Source organism: Dromiciops gliroides, chromosome 4 (assembly GCF_019393635.1).
Source record: "Dromiciops gliroides isolate mDroGli1 chromosome 4, mDroGli1.pri, whole genome shotgun sequence".
NCBI lineage: Eukaryota > Metazoa > Chordata > Mammalia > Microbiotheria > Microbiotheriidae > Dromiciops > Dromiciops gliroides.
The window spans coordinates 384,400,403-384,427,526 of NC_057864.1; positions in this window are offsets into that span (position 1 = coordinate 384,400,403).

Consider the following 27,124-nt stretch of genomic DNA (forward strand, 5'->3'; position numbering starts at 1 on the left):
GGGGTTCAGTTTGTGAAACTCAGAGATCAACTAGTGATGCTAGATTAGACTAATCTAGTCTGGAGAGATTGGATTGTATTGAGGTACATGGAAATTTCCAATCTTTTAAACTAATCTTCATGCTTTAGTTCAGTCATCAGCTACCTATGATGTTGATTTTCAGTAACACGTTGGGTGCCCCAAGACCACAGGCAAAATGGTCATGGAGACCATGTTTGGCTTTGAGCCTCTCTCCACCTTTCTTTGTGAACCTCTCTTTGAATGTCTTTTCGTTTTATAGGATCCGAGATCAATAGCCAAAAGGGATGTTAGAGATAATCTACCCTCATATCAGAGGTTCAGATGAAGTGATTTTTCTAGGCTCACAATCAATCAACTAATCAATTAATCATACCAAGTGATCACTAAATTCTAAGCACTGAGTTCTCTCTTATGGTATCAGGACTCCACTTCAAACTCAGATTCCCAAACTACATGTTCAGTACTCCTTCCATTGTGTCATATTGCCTTCTTGCCTCTCAGATAACCATAATCCTGCTTTCTGGCTGTCCAACTATCTTACTTCATCTATTATGGTCTTAATTCAATATTTCTCCTCTTTCCTCAGTTCCCAATCAAAGCTCATTTCTTGACTGCTAAGTATTAGCAAAGCATTGATCAGATTAAAGTAATTCACACTAAGGTTTAAATGAGGGTGAGCCAGCCCAGGGTACATTTACATTTTAAGAGAGGAGCTAGTTAATTCCTATAATATCTAATTGGTTCTCTATGTATGCAGTGAGGTGGAGAATCACATTTCCCCTTTTACCTAGCTTGCAGGGGAAATAAAATGCACTGTAATCATGTCTGCAGCTGCATATCCATCCTCTCTCTCTGCCATAGCAGGAGACTCAGTGAAAACAAAGAGTCATCTGAAAAATCTTGAAAAATTGAGTCATGAATATTCACAAACTGTAATAATGAATCCTTGGATTTGGAGTACCTCCTTTATAGCACTTTATAAATTCTAAGAGCTTTTACATAACATGATCTCATCCAATCATTATAACACTGTAAAGCAAGCAGTTTAAGTATTATTATTCTCACTTTTGTAAATGAAGAAATAAAAAAGGAAAATGACTTGGCCAGAGTCATGCAGCGTTTTAGTGCCAGAGTCAGGGTGAGAACCCTGGTTCCTGATTCCTAGCCCACTACTCTTTCCAACAGTTTTTTTTAAAATATCTGTATGATTTCTTGAATTTGTCCTAATAGAACTCTTACTCCAATCCCTCCTCTTTTGGGGAGCTTTGGAGGAAGGAAAGGGTGTGAATGGATAAGCTCAGGTGTTGATTGAAAGAGTCAGAGAAGAAAGTGACATATTGACTAAGTCAGACAGATGGGAAATTCATGGACATAGAAGTACAGGGAAGGCAAGATGGCAATTGGCCATGCACATCTGGCCTGCTTTTCTTACCTATTCTCTACTTCTCCATGAGCAAGGTACCAGGCAGGAAGTGATGGCTGTAGTTCTATATCATTCAGTCACTGGATGGTGAGTCAGGAAGCAGGCAGAAAGGTCTGAATATTGCTGTCTCTGACAGAAATGTGAATTTTAATATGCCATGAGCTGAATTCTGCTCCTGAGCAATTCCAATTATCTATCCAGAATATGGACATCAATGCCCCCAAGAGGCCATCAGTTGAATAGCATTGAGGAGTTATGTTTTATAACATGAACCTTCCTCTTTGTTCATTTTTGGAAGAAGGAAGGCCACCAGTAGGGCTAAAACAAGTATGCTATGTCTTTCCCCAAACTCTCCTGTTCAGAGTTGTTTGTAGAGCCTGGGTGTCTTGAACTGGGTCCTAAAACTCCTAAGTTCCTTTCATTTCTCTACAATGGATACATTAAAATGGGTGGGTAAGGAATCTTAGGTCTATTGTCAATTAGTTTGTTCTTTTTATGTGTAACCTGGCCATATCTAGGCATGCTCAGTTCTCTTAATATAAAGGTAAATTTTTGGAGTATATCCAGATTACCTGGATTGCTTGTTGATTCTATGTTTTTTGTTTTTGTTTTTGTTTTTTAGTGAGGCAATTGGGGTCAAGTGACTTGTCCAGGGTCACACAGCTAGTAAGTGTTAAATGTCTGAGGCCAGATTTGAACTCAGATACTCCCGACTCCAGGGCTGGTGCTCTATCCACTGCGCCACCTAGCTGGCCCCTTTTTTTAAATCCACTGTATAGAATTAATTATGGCTGTCTGTATTTGTGGGTAGTCAACTTCATTATGCCAAAGACAGATAGCAGTTCAGGGAAGGGACAGATTTCTATAGCATATGGGGTCTCATAGCTATTCCAATGAGAGGAGTATAACCACTGAAAGAAAGGTAGAATTGAAGGTTAGAAAGTCACCTACTCTTTTAAGAACTGCCTACTCTCTCAGGTTAGAGAGCCAGGCACTTCATGTTATAAAACATAACTCCTCAATGCTATTCAACTGATGGCCTCTTGGGGGCAAAACACATCTCTAGGTCATAGCTGGCAATATGATCTTGATCAAAAGTTCTCAGTAGAGTTAGCAGCACAGAATGAAGATGGCTAACCTTTTGCAAATGAATTTAACCAGTGACAGATCATGAGGGATATAGAATTACAGTATTCTGAGGTAAATCACTCCTATGTTTCTAAGTTTATCAAAAGCTAAATTAGGAAAGTCAATGAAACATAAAAATTATTCTTCAATCAGAAGGATATGGTCTAAATAAATGGAATGGGGAAAAACTTCTGAAAGTGATATAATAGATACCTAGTTTGGAAGGGAAATTTGCCATTCAATTTTAAGAATATTAAGCCCAAATAAATAGTTGGAAGGGTTTTTTAAATTTAAAAAATCAGAACTTGACTGCCTCTGACTAGTTAACCAAATCACGTTAACTTTAATCATTGAGGAAGATATTATACTTTATTTTCTAAAGGGACCAAAATTGTCTTTTGAATAATTTCTTCTGTTCTTACATCTCATTTTATTCCTTTTCCATCCTTTGTCTGAATTCAGCAAATTGAACAATCTACTAAGAATTATTTCTATTATTAATGAAAATGCTTTCCGTGGGCTGTTCCATATTATAACAAATGATTGTGTGCAAAATGTAATATTTGTGATGTTGAGCATATATATTTTGCAGTTTAAGATTTAGTTGAGAAGCTTTCCTTTGATTCTATGCCTGCAAGATTTGTGTGTATTTATATTTCTAGAGAAGTTGGGTTTTTTTCTAGTGGACTTAGTGGAGAAAAAAAGAATAAGAATATTTGTTTTGACACTTTTCTTAGGTACATTTTCTTTTTTTTTTTTTTAGTGAGGCAATGGGGGTTAAGTGACTTGCCCAGGGTCACACAGCTAGTAAGTGTTAAGTGTCTGAGGACGGATTTGAGCTCAAGTACTCCTGATTCCAGGGCTGGTGCTCTATCCACTGCGCCACTTAGCTGCTCCTAGGTACATTTTCAATGATTTTTAGAGCTAGAATTTTAACTCAGTTATAAGTGGTATTGTAGTGTGGCAGGAAATTGATGTGAGAGTCAGAATAATTTAGGTGTGGTCCTGGATCCTCCACTTACTAACTGGGACCTTGGTCAAACCACCTCACTCTCTAAGTCTTTCTTTCCTCATCCACAAAATGGTGGCAATAATACCTCCCCTCTTTACCTCACAGAGTCATCAATGTGAAATAAGCTAAAGAATGATAAAATTTATCCTCACTCCAATCCATTCATCATTCAGCCATTAAAATGATTTTCCTAAAATGCTGGTTCAATTCTGTTGCTCTCTCATTCAATAAACTCCAGTGGCTTTCTATTTTCTCCAGGAGCAAACACAAAATGCTCTGTTTGTCATTCAAAGACCTTCATAATCTATCTTTCCAGTCTTTTTTATACTTTGTTTACCAAAATTCACTCTTTGATCTAGTGACACTGTCCTCCTGCCTGATTCACAAACAAGATATTCCACCTCTTGGTTTTTGACATTCTCTTTGACTGTCCCCCATGCCTTGAATGTTCTTCCTCCTCTGATCTGACTACTGAGCTCTCTGGATTCCTTTAAGTTCCAACTAAAATCCCACATTCTACAGGAGACTTTCCCCAAACCCTTTTTATTCCAGTGCCTCATCTCTGAAAATGATTCTGCTTGCTTTGTGTATATTTGTTTGCATATTGTCTCCCCCGTTAGATCATAAGGTCTTTGAGGATAAGGATTATCTTTTGCCCCTTTTTGTATCCCCAGTGCCTAACACAGTGCCTGGCATATAGTAGGTGCTTAATAAATGTTGATTGATTGGAGCATTGACTATACATAACACTCAAATGGACATGTAATCTCATTGATTCTAGATTTGCTTGTTATGATGAAGATCATAACCCACCCATGCCTGCCCATGCTGTGTGACCTTGTTCATATCCTCCCCTGAGTTCATCAAAAGAGTCTTCCCAACATGTCAGATGCTTTCCTTGCTTTGTTCTGATGGTCCTACTGGAGCTCCATGGAGTTCTACTTGTTTTGTCATCCTTTACCCTTATGTGCCTGTCTAATATCCTCTGTGTGGTATTGACTTGAGTTTCTTTTATTCTATTTCTCACTGCCATATAAGAGTATTGGTAGAAGGTTGGAATTAAAAAAAGAAGGGCCATTTCTTTCTCATGAAATAATCATATCAATAATAATAGCTGTAGCAACAATAATAATTCCAATCCAGACCACTGAGTTGCTCATGGTTTTTATTGGTTTATCAGAGTAAATCTAAAGGCAGCTTTGGACTTATTTAGCTATATTCAACAGAAATCACCAGCAGAGTACAGTAATTTAGCATCCCTCATGGTATATCAGTGTTTGAACTCATTTGCAAATGTTAACCATCTTCATTATATGCTACTGACTCTACTGAGAATTTTTGACCAGGGTCATATTGATAATCATGACCTCCAGATGTTCTGTGTACACAGGGCTGAACACATAATAGGTGTTCAATAAGAACCAGGTGATTGATTATTATGACATTAGCTTCCCATGAAAGCTTTAAAAATTTTTTTTTATTTTATGGATCTCTCTAAAGTTGTCTGGAGGAGAAAGAACTTTCAATTTACATTTCAAACTTATCCTCATTAGAGAGCAATTCTAACTCATCTGGGGACATCACATGCAATTTTTGCATGTGGGAATTTCAACAGTAGTCTAGGTAAAAAGAAAGCAGATAGTCAAATATTTATTAAGCACTTTCTCTGTGCCAGGCACTGTGTTAAACTTGGGATACAAAGAAAGACAAAATACAGTTCTTTCCTCAAGAAACTCATGTTCCAATGGGAAAGGGGGTGGGCAACATTCAAACAACTATGTACAAACAAAATCTGTCTCTTTCTATCATCTCTCCCATCTTGTTCATCTTTATCTCTGTAGGTGAATCTCTCTCTCTCCCTCTCTTTTTCCCTCCTCCTCCCGCCCCAACCTGATCATATCATACACCAATTCATTAAATATCTGTGACTCCCTATTGCCTCCAGGATCAAATATAAAATCCTCTGTCTTTTAAAAACCTTTATAATCTGACGGACCCCTTGCTTTCCACTCTTCTTATGCCTTACTCATCCCCAATTCTGTGATTCAGTGGCATTGGCTTCTTTGCTATTCCTTGAACAGGACATCCTATCTCTCAACTTGAAATATTTTCACTGGCTATCTTCTTTCCCTCCTCATTTTAGCCTCATGATTTCCTGGCTTCTTTCAAATATTACTTAAAGTCCCACCTTTTTAAAGATGCTTTTCCTAGTCTTCAATTTTAGTGCCTCTCCTCTGTAACAATCTCCAATTTATCTGGTATATATCTTGTTTGCATGTAGATATTTGTATATCATATCCCTCATTAGATTGTGAGTTCCTTGAGAACAGTGCATGTCTTTTGCCTTTCTTTGTATTTCCTAGTGCTTAGCACAATACCTGGTACATGCATATTTGTTACCTACCCAGTAAGCCAAGCACCTAACTAACCAAGGGTCAAAATGCGATATATGCTAGAAGCAAGACTTGAACTCATTTCTTGACTGTAAGGTTTGGCCTTTTACCCACCACACCATGCTACTTCTTAGTACTTATATGAAAACATTATGAATTCTTTTATTCCAATATAATTGATGGAAAAAAATAACATGAATTGTGAGAATGAATGATGATACTAACTCTATGGGAATTAAGTAGCACATGAAAATTATTATAACTCTTGTCCCATTTGGGGGTTCTTTTTATTTGTCCCAGTCCATTGTAGCTATTTTTTGGAACCTAGAGATTTCATTGCTTGTCAATGATACCAGAAGCAATAATTGTTTATGCAGTTCATTTTAACTTTCTTAGGGTGAGACAAAGACTTAATATGATATCAAAGGAAATCAAAAGGAGAGCATCAAGGGAAGAGGTGACAAGGTTCTTCTGGATCATAATCATTGGAAAGAAAAGGCTGTGTCTGGATCTCTAGGAGGGACATGATATATCTGTGATCCAGCCAGCAAAAAGAAGAGTGTGGGTCTCATGCGAAATGATCTTCAGACCATGGAAGAAGGATGAAAGGGTTTGGTGAGGCTAGGAGAGGCAGCTCTCCAGATCTACCATGAAGTTTAGACTAGACTCTTACCACTCTTCTGAGTTTGGTGAAGTTCTACTGCATAGGAAATTGTTTAAATTACAAAACATACACGGGGCAGCTAGGTGGCGTAATGGATAAAGCACTGGCCCTGGATTCAGGAGAACCTGAGTTCAAATCCAGTATCCAACACTTGACACTTACTAGTTATATGACCCTGGGCAAGTCACTTAACCCTCATTGCCCTGCAAAATAAATAGATAGATAGATAGCAAAACATACAAACAACTTTGATGGTAAAAACCAAATCAAACTATAACCCAAAGCTACAAAGATGACTCTAGGTGTCTAAAAATAAACTTCTGGAAAGCTCAACACAATTTGAAAATTGTGAAAACAGCTTTTCAACATGTCAGTTCCATGGTATAACAGGGTTTAAAACAGTTAAGTGGAGAAAGTACATAGGAGAAAGTATCTGAGTTTCTGATAGGATGCTAAATTTCTTACCAAAAAGAGGATACAAAACTTATTTTACACTTTCACCTAGATATTCAGGGATACCAACTAAATTTGTTGTTAAGATCATATGCTCAGGGAAAAATGGAGAAGCTGAGAGGAACTGTTTATAATTGCCAAGAATTTAACATCCCATGGTCAGGAATTGTCCCTGCCCAGTATTCCCACAGAATCACAGAATCTTAGAGTTGGAAGTAAGCTCTAAGGGTATTTTCCCCCTCTACAACAGTGTTGACATCCAGTCTCTGCTTGGAAACATCTGGGCCCTATAACCTCCCTAGGCAGCCCATTCTACCTTGTGGGCAGTTCTAATACTAGGGAAATTCTTTCCTTTCTTTAGAGTAACCTGTCAATGTTCTACTTCTACCCAATGCTCCTAGTAAGGTCTTCTGGACCATTTTTCACCATTGACTGATGATAATAAAAAAAATAGTAGCATTATAAAGTAAACAGAGGACTACTTTTTTCCTCTCCATAAATACATGCACCAATCAATAGACTGACAAATTATGGGAAATATCACGTGTGGGGAAGGGATAGGAACTACATTAAGCCCTTGGGTTATTGTGAGATAGCAGCATCAGTCAGGAAGAAATTGGGTTAGAGAGGACTCTATTAACAGTGTAATGAATATATAAAATGAGTTTTTTTAGTTTTTTGGTTTTTATATTTAAGAAGGCTCTAGCAGCTGCAACCAAAAATTAACCATTTCTTTTCTGATATATAGTAATAGCTCATATGTATAAAATATATTTATATGTTTATATTTATAAATATGTATGATGTTTTCAACTTTGCAAAAGACTGTCTTTCCAACAACTCTTTGAGATATGAAATGCAAGTATGAGGCAGCTAGACTCATCTTCCTGAGTTAAAATATGGCCTCACTTACTAGCTGTGTGACCCTGGGCAAGTCATTTAACCCCATTTGCCTTGGAGATGGAGAAGGAAATAGCAAACCACTCCAATATCTTTGCCAAGATAACTCCAAATGGGGTCGCCAAGAATGAGATATGACTGAAAAATGACTAAGCAACAAAGTGCAAGTGTTGCCCTCATTTTATAGAAGAATGTGATACTTGAACATATGAAAGAACTTGCCCATGTTCACAGAGCTAGTCAGTAAGAGAGCAAAGATTCTATCCAGGGGTATTTTGGGGTCTGAAAGGCATTAATACGTTTTCTTTCTTTCTTTTTTTTTTTTTTGGTGGGGCAATGAGGGTTAAGTGACTTGCCCAGGGTCACACAGCTAGTAAGTGTCAAGTATCTGAGGCCGGATTTGAACTCAGGTTCTCCTGAATCCAGGGTTGGTGCTTTATCCGCTGTGCCACCTAGCTGCCCCATTAATAAATTTTCAGTGTAAGTATTTACATCTCTGGAATTGACAAAAATTCCAGGACTTAATTTGTTTTGTTGATTATCTAGACCCTAGCTTCTTAAATTGTGGTTTGCGATCCAATATGGGGTTGCATAATTGAATGTGGGGGTCACGAAAAATTTGACAACACTAAAAGGTTATGCATACCTATTTTATATACCTATATACCTAGGCTCACATAAAAACTTCTCAGGCAAAAAGGGGTCATGAGTAAAAAAAGTTTAAGAAGCCCTGATCTAGACTTAATAAAATAATATAGAAAATGTTAATAATGCAGAGTAAACTAGCATTTTCCTACTTATATTTTCTTTACTGGAGAGCTAGTTGTTAAACATTTACCAGCACACTCCAGGTTCTACTGCAGGCCCAATGTTTGTAAGGGAAATGCATTGCCTATTGTACTTCCTCTCACTTTCTGAGTGACTCCTTTCTTCTTCACAGTACTTCTGGGACAGTCTCAGACATTCTCTCAAAGTTGTGCACATTTTTTGGTAGAGGCCAAGATTTTTTCTCTCCTGGGAATTCCCTGGAGCCAGGAAGCCAATGTAAAAAAATAGAACTGTCTTAACAAGCCTAGGGACATCTAGTTCCCTTAAAATAATTCATGGTGATAGGCCTTCTGGGGAGGAAGACAATTACATATAAACAGGAATAAAAATGAGTATTTGATACCCTGAAATGCCCTTTACCCCATTTCTATCCAACTGCTTTCTGAGGGTGAAAGACAGCATAGGGTTGTGTGAGTGAGGTGAGTCTGGGATCTAAATGCCATAGATGAAAATCATGCAATCCCATTCTTGAAGATCAGTTCCTGGGGGATGATGCTGCATGTATTCATTTTCTCTTCCACTGGAGCCATGTCCTTTGGTTTCTCATTATTTTTCTCAGCAAGTATTTTCCTTCCTCTCCTCTCCTCAACTCCTACCTTTTGCCTATTCATCACCTTCTTTGTCCACATTTTCACATAATGCTTGTTGGAACCATCATCCTTATCATTTCTATCAGGGCTTTGATGCCTGCCCTTGATTCCCTGATGGCTTGGTCTCTGTCAGAGATTTTTAACTTTTAATTAAATTGGAGTAAAACAACTCTGTTTCTGGGAGTAAAAATAGGTCATCTGGTGGTACAGAGAAAGACACCTAAGCTGCCCTTGCTCCTGCTTTCTGAATTTCCCTTTGGCACTGAAGTTCCTAGATAGCACAATGAAAATTTCTAAACATGCTGCAATCATGCTTTCCTATTCTAGGTCCCTTAGGGACTGAAAAATGAGCAGCATCAACCAAGTGACTCCCTGTGCTTACATTTTGTTATTTATGTTGTTATGTAGTACATAAATTGTACATGAATATACAAGAACATATATCAATACATATATTATTTGTATATGGCAGTATGGAATAACATATAAAATGTTAGCCTCAGAGGCATCAGTGCCTTTGACCTTTTTGTTATTCAAGTGTTTCAGTTGTATATGACCTTTCATGACCCCATTTGGGATTTTCTTGGTAGAGATACTGGAGTGGTTTACCATTTCCTTCAGGAAATTGAGGCAAACAAGGTGAAGTGACTTGCCCAGGGTCACACCCCTAGTAAGTGTCTGAGGCCAGATTTGAAATCAAGAAGATGAGTCTTCCTAACTCTAGGCCTGACACTCTACTCACTTTACCACCTAGTTGCCTCTGACTTTGAACTAGTTATTCAATATTTAGAATTCACTTCAGTTCTGCATCTTCGAGTTCCTTCCTTCCTTTAAAATGTAGCACAGGCTCCATCTTCTCCATAAGGTCTTTCCTCACTCCTTCAACTATCAGCTCTCTCCATCTCAAACTATGTTGTTTAGTTACTTGGTATATATTTATATTTATTAATTTTCTGCTTTATATCTTTTGTATGTACTTGTTATCTCTCCCTTTATCAATCAATCAATCAATCAATCACTAAACATTTATTAATCATCTACTATGTGCCAGGCACTGTGCTAAGCACTGGGGAGACACACAGAGTTAAAAGACAGTCTTTACCCTCAAGGAGCTTACAGTCTAGTAGGGGAGACAACAAGCAAACAAATATATTAAAAAACAAGCTATATGCAGAATAAATAGGAAATAATTAAGAGAGGCACTAGAATTAAGAGGGGTTGGGGGAGACTTCCTATAGAAGGTACGATCTTAGATGGGACTTAAAGGAAGCCAGGGAGGTCAGTAGTCAGAGGAGCGAAAGCAATTCAGGCATGACAAGCAGCAGAAGAAAATGTCCAGAACTGAGAGATGGAGTGTCTTGTTCATGGAACAGCCAAGAGGCCAGTGTCACTAAATCAAACCGTATATGTTTGGGAGTAAGGTACAAAAAGACTAGAAACGGGGGCAGCTAGGTGATGCAGTGGATAGAGTACTGGCCCTGGTTTCAGGAGGGCCTCAGTTCAAATCGGGCCTTAGATACTTAACACTTACTAGCTGTGTGACCCTGGACAAGTCACTTAAGCCCAATTGCCTCGCCAAAAACCAACCAAACAAACAAACCCCAGCAAGCTGCTTGCTTGTGGGGGCTAACTTAAAAAAAAAAAAGAAAAGACTAGAAACATAGGTAGGGCTTCGAATGACTCCTGGAGGCAATAGGAAGCTACTGGAGTTTATTGAGTAGAGAGGTGACTGGGCCTGCACTTTAGGAAAATCACCTTAGTGGCTGATAGGCAGACTCACCAGCAGGCTATTGCATTAATCCAGACATGAGGTGATGAAGACCTGTTCTAGGATGGTGGCAGTGGAAGAGGAGAGAAAGGGGGCATTTTTGAGAAATGTTGCAAAGATGAAATCTATAGACCTTGGCAACAGATTGGATATGGGGGATGAGATTGTGGAGTCCAGGATGACTCCTAGCTTTTAAGCACAAGGGTTAGGAAGGATGGAGTTGCCCTCTACAGAAATGGGGAATGTAGGAGGAGAGGAGGGTTTAGGGGGAAGAGGTAATGAGTTCTGTTCTATTTTGTTTTGGTGAGGCAATTGGGGTTAAGTGACTTGCCCAGGGTCACACAGCTAGTAAGTGTCAAGTGTCTGAGGTTGGATTTGAACTCAGGTCCTCCTGAATCCAGGGCTGGTGCTCTATCCACTGCACTACCTAGCTGCCCCATGAGTTCTGTTTTAAGATGTCTAGTGGGCATTGAATTTGAGATTCTGAAAGACAGTTGGGGTTGTGAGATTGGAGATGAGCAAGAGAGATAGGGGAAGGAAAGATATTTAAGAATCATTGGCATGAGATTGTAATTAAATACATTAGACTATAAACTTCTGAGCAGGGGTTATTTCATTCTTTTTTGTTTGTTCGGTTTTTGTGGGGCAATGAGGGTTAAATGACATGCCCAGGGTCACACAGCTAGTAAGTGCCAAGTGTCTGAGGCTGGATTTGAACTCAGGTTCTCCTGAATCTAGGGCTGGTGCTTTATCCACTGTGCCACCTAGTTGCACCTGTTTCATTCTTTTTTATGTGTATCCTCAGAATCTAGCAGTGGCATATAACTTGTTAATTAACTGATTCCCTTCCTTCTTTTAGTTCTTCCCCCCTCTTTCTCCCTCCTTCCCCCCACCCTCTCCCTCTCTCCCTCTCTCCCTCTCTCCGTCTGTCTGTATCAATCTTGTACAAATAAAGTATAACTCCTAGATAAGCTCCACAGTCATTCAAAAAGAATTTGGTCTAATTGTTCACACAGGAAAGAAACAAACACATATAGATAGAAAGAAACTCTATTGTCAGGCTGTGATATGGAGTTTGATGAATCTCACCTATGGCTAGGGTCCTATACTGTAATCATTGAGGACTGACTATAATTGTACTTATTATTACAACTCTCTCTCTCTCTCTCTCTCTCTCTCTCTCTCTCTCTCTCTCTCTCTCTCTCTCTTTCCCTCCCTCCCTTCCTTTCTGTCTCTCCTTATTTTTCTGTCTCTGTCTTTCTGTGTCTGTCGGTCTGTATGTCTTCCTCCCACCAGTCCTAACAGTTAGTGATCCTGCTCTGATCAATAAAGGATCCTTTGGAAAAACAAAAACAGAAACTGAGAGAAACATTTAAATATGAAAAACAAAGTTATATGAGAGAAGCACATTGACTTGTAGTCAACAAACATTTATTAGGAGCTTCTATTGTAATGAATATAGAAAATATATAAAAGGATGCTGAAAAGTTAAAGGGGGTCAGGAAGAAGGTACTTTGAGCAATTGGAGGAAAGAACTACAGGGTCAGAGTGATTTTCTCAGGCGAAAAGACTGTTATATATGGTATAGAAAAAGTCTGTTCAAAATTGGAGCCACAGAAGACTGAATCCACAGAAGATTAGACCTATGGAAGAATGAAGGAGTGAATAGAAAGAAGTAAAAATGAAGAAATATTCCTGAATGATCAATAGTAGTGAATAAGTATTATGTTTGAAGGCAAATAAACAAAAAAATTTCCAATGGGAAAGAAGAAAGAGAAGGACAATAAATTCTATAGATTCCCCCAGGTACCATGGAACAATAGTACGAAATTCCAGAATGGGACTAAAGAGCTTTAAAAGAAGACATATTGATGCAAATCAGGTAAGAAATAAGAGTTTTCATAGAAGTAATAAAGACAGCAATTTAGAACACTATTAAAAGCTTTTCAGAGTAAAAGTTTTTAAAAAAGGAAATCACAAATGGATAATTTCAATTACATTAAATTTTTACAAATTATATAAATAAAACAAACAAAAAGTTTTTTTGTGCAAACAAAATAGCCAAGCAGTAAATTGGGGGGAAATTTTATAGACGGTTTATCAAATAAAGGTATCATATCTAAAATATGTAAAGAAGTTTGTTGAATTCATAAAAATATAAGTCATTCCCCAATTGATAAATGGTCAAAGGATATGAACAGGCAGTTTTCCAATGAAGAAATCAAAACAATTTATAGCCATATAAAATGCTCTGAATCATTATTGATTAGAGAAATGCAAATTAAAACAACCTCGAGATACCCTTTTTACACCTACCAGACTGGCTAAAGTGATAAAAGGATAAAATGACAAATGTTGGAGAGGGTATGGGACACTAATTCATTTTTTTTGTGGAATTGTGAAATAATCCAATCATTTTGGAAAGCAATCTGGAATGATGTCCAAAGAGTTATTAAACTACCTATACCCTTTGACCCAGCATACTACTTCTTGGTCTATTTTCAAAGAAAATTAGGGGAAAAGGAAAAGAACCTATACATTCTAAAATGTTTATAGCAGTTCTCTTTGTGGTGGAAAAGAACTAGAAATTGTGTCAATGTCAATTGGGGAATGGCTGAACACGTTGTGGTATATGATTGTGATGGAATAATACTGTGCTATTAGAAATAATGAGCTCATGAACTTATCCAGCCATTCTGGAGAGCAATCTGGAATTATGCCCAAAGGGCTATAAAGCTGTGCATATCCTTTGACCCAGCAATACCACTTTTGGGTCTTTTTCCCAAAGAGATCATAAAAAAGGGAAAAGGACCCAGATGTACAAAAATATTTATAGCTGCTCTTTTTGTGGTGGCAAGGAATTGGAAATTGAGGGGTTGCCTATCAATTGGGGAATGGCTGAACAAGTTGTGGTATATGAATGTAATGGAATTTTATTGTGCTGTAAGAAACAATGAGCAGGAGGAGTTCAGAGAAACCTGGAAGGACTTGCATGAACTGATGATGAGTGAGATGAGCAGAACCAGGAGAACATTGTACACAGTATCATCAACATTGTGTGTTGATCTACTGTGATGGACTAGATTCTTCTCACCAATGCAATGGTAGAGAAGAATTCCAGGAGACTCATGATGGAAGGGGATCTCCAAATCCAGAAAAAAAAAAGAATTGTAGAATATAGATGCTGATTTAACCATACTATTTCTTTTGTTTTTGGTGCTGTTGTTTTTCTATTTTGAGGTTTTTCCTCATTGCTCTGATTCTCCTCTTATAACATGACTAATGCAGAAATATGTTTAATGTTTTATATATATATATATATATATATATATATATAACCTATATCAAATTACCTGCTGTCTAGGGGAGGGGGAGGGAGAAAAATCTGAAATTGGAAAGCTTGTATAAACAAATGTTGAGAACTATTTTTACATGTAACTGGAAAAAAATAAGACTTTTATCAGAAAAAAATAATGAGCTCAATGATTTTAGAAAAACATGGAAAGGCTTACATGAAATCACGAGGAGTGAAGTGAGCAGATCCAAGAGAACATTGTATACAGTAACAACAATATTGTTTCTTTTTTTTTCAGGGCAATGAGGGTTAAGTGACTTGCCCAGGGTCACACAGCTAGTAAGTGTCAAGTGTCCGAGGCTAGATTTTAATTCAGGTCCTCCTGAATCCAGGGCCAGTGCTTTATTCACTGTGCTACCTAGCTGTCCTTTTGTTGTTGTTGTTGTTGTTGTTGTTTTTGTTAACAATATTGTTTCAAGAATGACTTTGAGTGAATAAGTTATTTAGTCTATTATAAATACCTAAATTAATTATAAAGGACATATGAAAAAGATACCATCTGCATCCATAGAAAGAACGGATAAATAGAGATAAATATAAAAAAATTTTACATATATGTACCTATTTGGGTCTAATGGTAGCCATCTCTGAGGTGAGGGCTGGGGAGGGAAGAAAAAAAAAGGAAAAAACAATTACACGATAATTTTGTTGTGTATTTGATAGGAATAGAAAGTTGTACATAGTGGATTTGCAGTTTCATGTAAAATCATTTTTTTATTTTACTATGTTATGGAAATGCTTGTTTTATTCCACAAATTAAAAATAAAAAGAGAATCACAGATGTGGAACTTAGAAATAAAGAAGTGGACAAAAATTAAGGTGAAGAAAGATCGAGGTTAAAAAACTTTTATTTTTTATTTTTTAAAGAACTTTTAAATTCTATACAAGCCAAAGTAATTGACATTAAGCACAGGATATGCTAAAATGCTTTAAGGATCATATATGTATCAGAAAAAAACATGATAGAATTTAAAAGCCTCAATAAAATACTACAAACTTCCCCAAATTTTTGAAAACAGAGAGCAGAGCACTTATTGATAGAATTCATAGACCACCAACAGAGAAAAGTTTTAAGCCTGAAACTCCAAAAGATGTTATAGTTGAATTTCAATTAAAAAATTATAATCATCAAAGAGAAAGGCCTTTGGGTATGAAGAAAAATCAGCCCAAAACTAATCTACATCTATAAAGAATCAGAGAAGTGATTGTAATATTACAGAAATAAAAGGTGATAAAGAAATACCTCAAAATAGAATGTCTTATAAAGCTTAGCCTAATCACCATTCAAGATAGATATTCATTTAAAAAAAAGGTATTTGAGTCATTATGCCAAAAGAAACCAGGGGTGAGCAAATGTTTCACTTAATAGTGGATGCCAGAGAAATTGAGTATAATTATCCAGAAAAGAATAAGCAATGAGATAAAGTGTGTGTGTATCAAATTTTAAAGGAAAGAACATAAAAGGCTTACCAAGGCACAAAAGGACCCAAAGAGCTAAAGATTTAAGGAAAACAAAGGTTCAGGATAAGAAAAGGAGGTAAAACTAAATGACTATTTAATATTATCTTTACATATACTAAATATCACATTCCCCTATAAATAAATCAGTATTTTCTTTGTGGGGAGACATAACATTGAGGAAAACAGAACAGGGAGCAGGAGGGAAGAAACATCTCTCTCTTTCTCTCCACACACACAAAAATATACACACATACACAAATTATTATGTATTATTATATATGAATATACATATACGCATATCTATACACATATACATACACACATATATGTGTATATATCCACACTCCCATGAAACCAAGATGTAAACAGATAAGGGATAGTAATCTATTCAGTTTCAACTAGCATTAGATTATTGAACATTAGAGGAGAATAAAATAGGAGCAAAGAAGGCAAGGTTCAGGTTTGGGTTTGTAGGGTAAAATGGGAGGCTTGGTGTCTCTCTAGAAGGAGAAATAAAAATTTTCCTTTGAAAAACATTCCTATGGGTCAGGTGAGTGACACCACCTAATGGGGTTTATGAGGGAAAAATGTCAAGGGGAATGTTTTCCCAGCATTTTATTCTATTTCCAGGAGAAGGCATATCTGTGGTGGGAGTATAGGCAGGAAGAAAGAAAAGCTAACAGTTTAAATAAACTCAAGGAACTTCAGATAGGACAAATAAATGAGAATAGTGGGGGTAAAAGATGAGGGTCAAATTTTTGTAAGTCAGTATAATTTCAGGGGGAAAGTGTTGACTCAAAGGGAAAGATATCAATACAAAATAAATTAGTAGAAGAAATGAAAACATAGTAAATATAAACCTAAGTGTGAATGGATTAAACTCGCCAATCAAAGAAAGACAGTGGCGTATTGGATTTAAAAACAGGTCTCTGGAAGAGTTAATAGTAATTATTTTTAAAATTATGTTTTAAGTGATATTGCTAATTTCAGGAAAGACAGAAAAAGAAATAGCTTGGGGGGGGTATTTTCTTTTGTTAATTGTAATTGCTGAAGGAAGTAACTGATTTTTCACATTTTTCAAGGTGGTTCTCTGTTTCAAAGAGCCAAGTGGATTATCAGTTGGTTTGATAGAATCTACTAAGCCTCCAGAATGTTGAAACCACCATGCCCACCCCACCCATGTATCACTTTGCTACTTTTTAGAGATAACTGAACATTTTAAACTTTCTCACCAAAGTCTCTTTTCTTCTCTCTCAGCCTAATAAGAACATCAAGTTGTTTTCAAAGTTATGTAGATATGAGGATATTTTGAACAAATGGCAGCCACTTCATTTAGGTCTGCAATACTTTTTGATGTGGTTTTTGGACAGTTTTCCCGTTGATAATGAACAGAAGTACAGCAGTACATATCTAAAAAGATACATTAATGGAAAAGGACTTAAGATTTTGAGAGGGATGCTAAATCAACAATAATATATACATGATCCTATTATTGTAACACCCTGTGATGGGGGTAGATTTAGTATTCTTTCATTTATTCATCTTCATAAGCTCCTTGAGAGCAGGTACATTGTCTCAATTATTTTTGTATCTATCCTAGTGAGTTAGATACATTGTTGTTGTTGTTTGTCCTTTGTTCTCAAAGAGGACCATGACATGGGGGTGATGTCATGACTTGCAGTGAATTGGATTTAAGTGAGAGAGAGCTGTGCAAGGTCACCAACCTCACTGTCTCCTTCAGAGCCATCTGGGTCCAGTGGCAAGATATACATAAGAATTACTGGAGATGGCTCTGGATGTTTTTTAAGGCAATTGGGGTTAAGTGACTTGCCCAGGGTCACTTAGTAAGTGTCTGAGGTAAGATTTTAACTCAGGTCCTCTTGACTCCAGGGCCAGTGCTTTATCCACTGTGCCACCTAGATGAGCTTAATAAATTTTCAAGTGAATCGCTTCTCACTTTACAGAGAAGAAAATGAACACTTAGAGAGTTTGTGACTTTCCCCAATGGCACATACCTACTAAGTGGAGCCAGGACTAATAACCCCGTTCCATTTCCTCCTCCTCTGGTTGTCTCATCCTTAGGACAAGATCTAAGTTGTGCTATCCCAAAGCAATGATATTATCTTGTCAGAGTTTGGACAAGGGATTTGTGTATCCTAAATAAGTTTGCTTCTAGTTGCTGTCTAATGAAGGACTTTTATTTAACACACACCATTTGTTTTTTTGGTTTTTTTAGAAAATACCTACATGTCATGGGGATCAGAACTCTCTATATGCATTTATAAAAAGTAATATGTTTTAAGCCCCTTTTCTCTCCATTTTGAGGGAGCATCCTAGGTAGTGACTCACTTTGTTTTATTCCTAGTCATAATTTTATGTATTGGGATAGAGAAAAGATGCCATTTTAGAAAACATTTTGGACCTGGAGCCAAGATATCTGTGTATGAATTCTACCATTGGGTATATCATGAACCTCAGTTTCCTCATCTGTAAAATGGTAGATGATGAGATCAGCACTACTTGCTTAAAAAGGAAGGCATTTTGTAAATAATAACTGACATGTACATGATGCTTTAAAGCTTGTAAAACAGGCAGCTAGATGGCGCAATGGATAGAGCACCAGCCCTGGAGTCAGGAGTACCTGAGTTCAAATCCGGCCTCAGACACTTAACACTTACTAGCTGTGTGACCCTGGGCAAGTCACTTAACCCCAATTGCCTCACTTAAAAAAAAAAAGCTTGTAAAACACTTAACAAACATGATTCTGGATCAAAGCAAGCTTGTGATGTAGGTACCATAGATATTATTATTCCCATTTTACAGGTGATTACCTGAGCCTCAATGAAATTGATTAAGTTATTCATGGCTATTAAGCTAGTAGATTTTAGGGTTGAGATTTGAACCAAGGTTTTACCTAATCCAGGATCAGCTCTTTAATGACAGTGCTATTCTATGTTCCCTTAAAGTACTATACAAACATAAAAATGCTATAGAACTATTATTTGTCATTGTTTTAAAGGATTGGGTTTCTTTTTTTTTTTTTGGTGAGGCAATTGGGGTTCAATGACTTGCCCAGGGTCACACAGCTAGTAAGTGTTAAGTGTCTGAGGTCGGATTTGAATTCAGGTACTCCTGAATCCAGGGCTGGTGCTCTTTCCACTGCACCATCTAGCTGCCTCAAGGATTGGGTTTCAAAGGCTTATATGCAGGAGATCAGCTATTCCCAGGTCCAATGCCTATGCCATGTATGAATGTTGGTACCTGAGCATGTTAGCATGGACTGAACAGAAAAGATTAAATTAATATGTATAAATTGAGTCTTAGTTTCTTACCCATAATTCAAGTCTAATTTTGATTTTTTTCTGAAAAATATTGCATGTTTTAATCAGTCAATAAGCATTTATAAAGCACTTTCTGTAATCCAGGAATTATGCTAATAACCAAGGATACAAATAAAAAAGTATAACAGTCCCTGCCCTCAAGAATCTCACATTCTTTTTTTATTTAATCATAAAAGTATTTTATTATTTTCCAGTTACATGTAAAGATAGTTTTCAACATTTGTTTTCATAAGATTCTTTTTTTTCATAAGATTCTTAGTTCCAGTTTTTTCTCCCTTTCTTCCTTCCCTCCCCCTGCCAAAGACAGAAAGCAATCTGATACAGGTTATATATGTACAATCATATTAAACATTTCTGCATTAGTCATGTAGTGAAAGAAGAATCAGAACACAAGGGAAAACCTAAAAAAAGAAAAAAAACCCCAAAAGTAGAAACAGTATAGTTCAATCTGTATTCAGAGTCCACAGTTCTTTTTTCTGGATGTGGAGAACATTTTCCATCCTGAGTTCTTTGAAATTGTCTTGGATCATTGCACTGTTGAGGAGAGCCAAATCTATTACAGCTGATCATCACACAATGTTGTTGATACTGTGTACAATGTTCTCCTGATCCTGCTCACTTCACTCAGCATCAATCCACCTATGTCTTTCCAGGTTTTTCTGAAATCTGCCTGCTCATCATTTCTTACAGCACAATAGTATTCCATTACATTCATATACCACAACTTGTTCAGCCATTCCCCAATTGATGGGCATTTCCTCGATTCCCAATTCTTTGCCACCACAAAGAGAGCTGCTATAAATATTTTTGTACATGTGGGTCCTTTTCCCTTTTTTATGATCTCTTTGAGAGATAGACCTATTAGGAGTATTACTGGGTCAAAGGGTATGAACATTCCAATAGCCCTTTGGGCATAGTTCCAAATTGCTCTCCAGAATGGTTGGATCAGTTCACCAACAATGCATTAATGTTCCAAATTTTCCACAGCTTCTCCAACATTTATTATTTTCCTTTTTTGTCATATTAGCCAATCTGATAGGTGTGAGGTAGTACCTCAGAGTTGTTTTAATTTGCATTTCTCTAAGCAATAGTGATTTAGAGCATTTTTTAATATGTCAGTAGATAGCTTTGATTTCTTTATCTGGAAACTGCCTGTTCATATCATTGACCACTTCTTATTTGGGGAATGACTTGCATTCTTATACGTTTGATTTAGTTCTCTATATATTTTAGAAATGAGGCCTTTATCAGAAACACTGGCTGTGAAAATTGTTTCCCAGCTTTCTGCTTCCCTTCTAATTTTGGCTGCATTGCTTCTGTTTGCACAAAACCTTTTAAATTTAATATAATCAAAATCATCCATTTTGCATTTCAAAATAAGAATCTTACATTCTAATGAGGGAGAAGCTAGGTATGCACATAATATATATATATATATATATATAAGGTGATCTTGGATGGAAGGCAATAGCAGTTGTGGGTCAGTTAGAAAAGAAGTCCTATAGAAGATGATGCATTAGTTAGGTTTTGAAGGAAACCAGGAATTCCAAGGGACAGAAATAAGGAGGGAGGGCATTGCAGGCATGGGGAACATCCAGTCCTAATGCATCAGTCCAGAGATGGAGGTTTTTTGTGTGTAAGGATGGCAAGTGAGCCAGTATGGCTAGACTGTAGAGAGCCTGGAGGGGAAAAATATGTAAGACTGGAAAGGTAAGAAGGAACCAAGTTAAATGTCAGAGGAGTTTTCATATGACACTAAGGGTAACAGGAAGTCACTGGAGGTGGGTAGATAATATAATCAAATATTCACTTTGGGAAAATCACTGTGGTAGCTGTCTAGATGATAGATATGGGTAGGGAAATATTTGAGCTTATGAGGCCAGTTAGGAAGCTCCTGCAACAGTCAGGGGAAGAGTTCAGGAGTGCCTAAACAAAGGTTGTTGGCTCTGTGAGTGGAAAGGGAACATTTGTGAAAGAAGTGTTGGAGTTAGAAATTACTCTATTTGCCATCAGCTGGACATATGGCATGCATGAGAGGTGGGATTGAGAAGGATACTGAGGTTTTGAAGGGTAGCTAGAAAGATGATGGTGCCAGGATATAATGCTTTATTAATATGGCAAATTATTGAGCTGAAAAATGTAGTCATAGTGGATAGAGGGATGCAAACTTTAAACAAGGCATACCTCCAGAGTTTGAGGATACATTGAAAAAGTGCCCCTTCTGATTTTCCTCTATCGCCCAAGTGCTAAATGTGAGCTATTGTTATTATTATTAATATTTCTAATCTGCCTCTCAGCAGTAATTTTCTTTGATTCTAGAACACAACAAATAGTTTTCAAAGTCTACAGTGGTTTATCTATATAGAGAATTTATTTTGCCAGGGCTGCTGACCCTCTAATCTCTAAGGTGTGGCGTAGCTGAAAAGCTCACATGTGTACAATCCCCAGTCCTTTTCATGTGGCATATACACAAAGATTGCCCCTGTACATGGATTGTGAAGCCTCATATTCTTCTGTATGTTGGAGCTATTTCCGTCCTGACATTTTTAGCACTTGCCTTCCTTGTTAGCTTTTCTATGTGACTCTCTCTGCTTGCCTGAAGTATCATTGTTGCCATAGCAATCACCTGGATCTTTCCTACTTGTATAGAGTAAGAGAATAAGGGGACAGATGCTTTTTTGTACATCACTAATAAGTCATGTGTACAAGTGTGGGAGTTGCTTTCTCTAGCATTGGGGAAAGGAAAACACAGAAGTCTCTGCTTCTAAGGAGCTTACAGTCTGGTAGAAGAGAGAGGGAGGATACATTCAAACTGAAAAAAATAACCGTTATTGAAAGCAGTATATAGTTAGCTGGGTGGCATAGTGGATAGAGTGCTGGATCTGGAGTCAGGAAGGCTTATCTTTGTGAGTTCATATCTGGCCTTAGAGACTTACTAGTTGTGGGACTCTGGGCAAGTCATTTAAGCAGCTTACCTCAGTTTCCTTGTCTGTAAAATGAGCTGGAGATGGAAAGGGCAAATCATTTCAGCATCTTTGCCAAGAAAACCCCATATGGGGTCAGGAAAAGTCAAACATGACTGAAACAACTGAATAACAACATACAGTCAACATTGGACAACTCATTTTTCAGGCCTGACTCTTTACTGTTCTCATGCCTTTGCTCATGCTATTCCATTGACCTAAATTAAGTCAGTGTCTGTCTCAGTTTCTGTCTCAAAATTTTTTTTTTTTTTTTTGGTGAGGCAATTTGGAGTTAAGTGACTTGCCCAGGGTCACACAGCTAGTAAGTGTCAAGTGTCCGAGGCTGAATTTGAATTCAGGTCCTCCTGACTCCAGGGTGGGTATTCTATCCACTGCGCCACCTAGCTACCCCTCAAAATGTGTTTTTGACTTATATAGAGGATTTATGATAAACAACCTCTCCTATCCATGTCTTACCCATTCTATAGTATTTAATTCAAATGTCACCTCTTCCTTGAAGTCTTACCTGATCATCTTCCTCTAGAAGTGATTTCTTTCTCTTCAAATTTCCTGTACTACTTTGTTCTTAACTCTTAGAATATGTGTCACATATTATCTTGTTCAGGTTTTATTTATGTACATGTCCTATCTTCCCTATCTGACTGTAAACTCAGTGAAGGAATGGGCCATGTCTTATTCATTTTTGTATCTCCCACAGTTCCTGGCATGGTGATTTGCACATAATTTATGCTCAATAAATATTTGTTAATGGTTCTGGGAGCCAAGATGACAGACTAAGTGGTAAATCACCACAACTCTCCCATATTCACCTCCAAACAACTATAAAATAGTGCCCCCAAACAAATCCTGAAACAGCAGAACCAGCAAAAAGATAGGGTGAAATAATCTTTTAGACCAAGAAAATTGGAAGATCATCAAGAAAAATCTATCTTGCTCAGGTAAAAGGGGAATATAGTCCAGGACAGGAAGCATTCCAACAAGCCAGCAAGAAGCCCCACCTCAGCAAACCAGCAATAGATTCTGAGCCCCAGTGTGGTAGAGCAGGCAAATGCCAGTATCAGGACACCTCCCTGCCCCACCCCTACCCATGTGTCTCAGTTAAGCCAGGGGAATGGGCAGAGTCTGAGAATAGCCATGTGTTTCAGTATAGCCCCAGGAAAACAGGTAGATGCCAGTCCTACAGGGGCCTAAGCAAACAGGCAGCCACCAGTACTGGGCCCTTGTCACATGTTTCAGCATAGCCCTGGGCAAACAGACAGCTGCCAGAACACCAAGTGCTTCAGTGTAACTCTGGGAAATGCAGAAACACCCCATCAGCCTAAGTACATGCCAGACACCAGCCCAAGGATCCCAGATCAACACCAGGTAAGCTACTAGACCCTTACTATCTTTAGCAATGCCAGATACTCCCTCCCCATTAAGTGCAGCACCAAACATGAGGGTTCGCCACCCCCCACACCTCCCCGGCCTCAGGGAAACATTAATGCCACACCAGGTAAACAACCAGAGCCTTAAGTCCCTGGCACAAGAAGCCTAAGATAGTGCCCCTTCCACCTAGGGAGCAGATATCAAATATAAAAGGAAGGCAAAAGGGCCAAAAAAGATGAGCAAAACCCAACAAAAATAGAATGTAACCCTAGAAAGTAACTATGGTGATGGGGAAGATCAAGACACAAACCCAGAAAAGGACAACAATGTCAAAACACTTTTGGGCAAAACCCCAAAGAAAGACAGGAAGTCATCTCACCAAAGACATTCCCAAAAAGAGAAAAATACCTATTTGTACAAAAATATTTATAGCAGCTCTTTTTGTGGTGGCTAACAATTGGAAATCAAAGGAATGGCCATTAATTGGGGAATGGCTAAACAAACTGTGGTATATGATGATGATGGAATATTATTTTGCTATAAGAAATGACAAGCAGGATGATTTCAGAAAGGTCTGGAAAGACATGTATGAAATGATGTATAGTGAAGTGAGCAGAACCAAGAGAGCATTTTGCACAGAGACAGCAATATTGTTTGATGAAGTACTGTGAATGACTTGACTATTCTCAAAACAATGATGCAAGACAATCCCAAAGGACTATAGATGAAACATACTATCCACCTCCAAAGAAAGAACTGATATTGATGGAACAGACTGAAGCATGCTATTTTTCACTTTCCTTCATTTTTTTTCTTTTAAGCAAGTTTTCTTGTACAAAATGACAAATATGGTCATGTTTTACATAATCATAAAAAAAGAATCAAAAGCTTGGAAAAAGAAAACAACTGCTTAAAAGATATAACTGGCCAAATGGAAAAGGAGATTAAAAAATCCAGTGAAGCAAACTCCTTAAAAAGTACAACTGGCCAAATGGAAAAGGAAGCACAAAAACTGAGGAAAAGCAACTCCTTAAAAGTTAGAACTGGGCAAATGGAAGCTAAAGATTCTATGAGGCATCAAGAATCAATCAAAGAAATAGAATAAAAAAATAGAATGAAAGGAAGGGAAAAAATGAAAAAAATAGAAGAAAATAAAAAAAGACCTCATTGGAAAAACAACTGACTTGAAAAATAGATCCAGGAGAGACAATATCAGAATCTTTGGACTGTCTGAAAGCCATAATCAAAAGGAAGACATAGACAACATCTTTCAAGAAATATCCTAGAACCATGGGGCAAAATAGGCAGTGAAAGAATCCACCACTCACCTCAGGAAAGAGATCCCAAAATAAAAACTCCAAGGAACATTATAGCCAAATTACAGAACTATCAGGTAAAGGGGAAAATACTGCAAGTGGCCAGAAAGAAAAATGTAAAATATGGGGAAGCCATATTTAATGTTACACAGGACTTAGCAGTTACAACATTAAAGAATTGGAGGTCATGGAACATGATATTCTAGAAGACAAAGGAACTAGGACTACAGCTAAGAATCAACTACCAGACAAAATTAAACATGGTACTTCAAGAGAAAAAATGGTCATTCAATGAAACAGGATTTCAGGCTTTCATAGAGAAACTCAGAATTGAAGAATAAATTTGATCTCCAATATCAAGACCCAAGAGAAGCCTAAAAAGGGGAAAAAAGGAAAGAAAGTTTAAGGGATTCAGTGGAGCTAAACTGTTTACATCCCTACATGTGAAGATGATACTTGTAATACTTTCTTTTTTAAAATTTAATTAATTAATTAATTTTTTAAAGAGTGAGGCTGGGGGAGAGGGAAGATTAGGGAGAGTTTCTGGTTGCAGCAGAGCCCAGAAGGAAACTTTTGCCCCCAAAAGACAATCTCCCTTTTCTTTCTTTCTTTTTTTGTTTTCTTTTGGCAGAGCAATGAGAGTTAAGTCACTTGCCCAGGGCCACACAGCTAGTAACTGTCAAGTGTCTGAGGCTAATTTCAACTTGGGTCCTCTTGAATCCAGGGCTGGTGCTTTATCCACTGCACCACCTAGCTGCCCCTCTATACTTGTTATTCTTAAAAATTGTACCACTAATAGTACAGCTGGGGGGGGCAGCTAGCCCTGGATTCAGGAGTATCTGAGTTCAAATCCGGCCTTAGACACTTGACACTTACTAGCTGTGTGACCCTGGGCAAGTCACTTAACCCCCATTGCCTGCAAAAAAAAAAAATAGTACAGCTAGAAGGAATATACGTAGTGAGAGGGAAGGTAAATTTGAGGGAATGACATAAACAAAGGTCTAAGAAAGAGGAGTACATTGGGTGATGAAAAAAGGGAGAGGCAGAATGGGGTAAACTTTTACATGAAGAGGAGCAAAAAACCTATTCTAGTTGAGGGAAAGATGGGAGGGTGGGCGTGGGCATTGCTTGAATCTTACTCTCATCAGTGTTGGCTCAAAGAAGGAATAATATACACAATCAGTTGAATATGGAAAACTATTATACCTGACAGGAAAGTAGGGGTGGAGGGCATTAAACAAAGGGATGGGAAGAGACTGACAGAAGAGAGGGCAGAATGGGAGAGGTGGTAGACAGAAGCAAAACATTGTTGAGGAGGGAAATGATGAAAGGAGAAAGAGGATAAACAGGAAGAAATACAGGATATAGGGAAATACAGTTAGTAATTATAACTGTTAATGTGAGTGGGATGAACACTACTATAAAATGGAAGTAGATAGCAGAGTGTATCAAAAACTAGAATCCTACAATATGTTGTTTACAAGAAACATAGTTGAAGAAGAGAAAGACATATGGAGTAAAGGTAAGTGTGGAACAGAATCTATTATGCTTCAGCAGAAGTAAAAAAAAAAAAAGTCAGGGTCAGCAATCCTGATCTCAAAGAAAAAGCAAAAATAGACTAATTAAAAGAAATAAAGAAGGAAACTACATAGACAATGAAGTAATATCAATACTAAACATATATGCACCAAGTGGTATAATCTCCAAATTCCTAAAGGAGAAATTAAGTGAGCTATAGGTTCATGACCAAACAAGAGACAAGAGAGCATTACAAAATGTAAAATAGATGATTTTGATTATATTAAATTAAAACATTTTTGTACAAACAAAACCAATTCAACCAAGATTAGATGGAAAGCAGAAATCTGGGAAACAATCTTTACTGCAAGTGTCTCTGATGAAGGCCTTATTTCTCAATTATATAGAGAACTGAGTCAAATTTATAAGAATACAAGCTATTTTCCAATTGATAAATGGTCAAAGTACATGAATAGTCAGTTTTCAGATGAAGAAATCAAAGCTATCTATAGGCATATGAAGAAGTGATCTAAATCACTTTTGATGAAAGAAATGCAAATTAAGACAATTCTGAGGTACCACCTCACACCTATCAGATTGG